Here is a 1,705-nt window from a genome sequence, read left to right as displayed (position 1 = left end):
TCCTCACTTTACAGCAAAACTTCCCTGCATTGCATTGCCTTTTTATTTTTCTGCTTTTATAATTCGTATTATCGTTTTTTTATGCATTAAATGCATAATAAAATATACGATTAATTAATTATGGACGGAGGTAATGTATTTTAATCTATCTAAGTTCTATGTTTATTTATTTTATTTTAAAAAAAAGTTGATTACTTTTTCAACTATTGAAGATGTTTTTGTTATAGTGCAGTATATTTGAGTATTGACAGTGAAACAAGTCTGCTTTTTGTCTGCCCTCTCTCTGTCTTGGTATTGTTCACATTCTTCTCTCAGTATCTCTAGTTTGGATTGCATGTATGGTGTTTGTAGAAATGCCAAGACTTTATACATAGATCAAATCCAAATCAAGATGAGTTCTTTGGCTCTGAGTTGATTTAGCTGAGGTAAGAATACTCTCCCTGTGTCTCTTGTTATTGTTTTCTGTTCATTCATTCATGTCTCTATTGTGAGAGAGTCTACAATTCATGTACAAAATGAGAGATTTCCCTTCCTGTTTTGGTGAAAATGGAGTACAAGTAGCGGATTCTTCAGCATCAAATTCAAACCCCAGTTCTAAAAATGCTCAGAATTTGTCTACTTGTATCTACCAATGCCAAATTCGAGGAAGGTCTTGCTTGATTACTGTCACATGGAGCAAGAATTTGATGGGTCAAGGCCTGAGTGTAGGAATTGACGACTCTTCAAGTCAATGTCTTTGTAAGGTAGATATAAAACCATGGTTGGTCTTAAAAAGGAAGGTTCTAAGAGCTTAGAAGCTTATTCTTGCAAAGTAGACGTGTATTGGGACCTCTCATCGGCTAAATTAGGATCTGGGCCCGAGGCATTGGAGGGATTTTATGTGGCTGTCGTTGTTGACACGCAAATGGTTCTTCTTCTTGGAGATATGAGTAAAGAAGCCTTTAAGAAGACGAGTGCTGTCCCAATGCGTCCAAATGTTGCAACTTTCGTCTCTAAAAGAGAGCATGTATTTGGCAGGAGGGTTTTCGTTACCAGAGCTCAGTTTTGTGATAAAGGGAAAGTTCATGATCTGGTAATCGATTGTGATACCATTAATGTCAGTGAGCCATGTCTGTCAATCCGTGTAGATGGGAAGACTTTATTTCAAGTGAAGATGCTAAGATGGAAGTTTCGTGGTAACGTTACATTCTTGGTTGATGGGATGGAAGTTCAACTTCTCTGGGATGTTTATAATTGGCTTTTTGGCTCTTCAATTGGGAATGCTGTTTTCATGTTCAAGACATCTCAGAAATCACGGTCGTCGTCGGCTACCAGTTCCCTTGCCGATGATCAAAATGCATTGTCGTGGTCATTCTCACAGAGATTCATAGATGATACTAAGTCTCGAAATCTTGGTTTTTCATTGATTTTATATGCTTGGAAGAATGAATAGGGCAAAGTTCTTCATTGAGAGCTAACTTCTAAAACATTTTTAGTGAGTGGCAATTTTCATCCACAATGTAATTGATAACATTTAATTTGATATAAAATGGTCCATTTGTTTCACCTTTCTTACACGTTTTCAAATACTATCTAGTCTTGTTATCTCTGTTTCCTATTGGAATTTTAACCATGTCGTGTTTAGCTGCACATTGTTATTGATATTGAAGCAGCGAAGACCTTATATTGCTTTCTGGGACATTAACTCTAACAATACCAAGGTAAT

General features: G+C 36.4%; 1 pseudogene; it reads left to right on the top strand.

The window, feature by feature from the left end:
• The first annotated feature begins 515 nt into the window (after positions 1-515).
• Positions 516-1,432, top strand: LOC139883279 (uncharacterized; annotated as a pseudogene).
• The last annotated feature ends 273 nt before the right edge of the window (positions 1,433-1,705 follow it).

This window comes from Rutidosis leptorrhynchoides, unplaced genomic scaffold (assembly GCF_046630445.1).
Source record: "Rutidosis leptorrhynchoides isolate AG116_Rl617_1_P2 unplaced genomic scaffold, CSIRO_AGI_Rlap_v1 contig379, whole genome shotgun sequence".
Classification (NCBI taxonomy): Eukaryota; Viridiplantae; Streptophyta; class Magnoliopsida; order Asterales; family Asteraceae; genus Rutidosis; species Rutidosis leptorrhynchoides.
The sequence above is the reverse complement of the archived record's forward strand: the minus strand, read 5'-3'. Positions and strand labels throughout refer to the sequence as shown.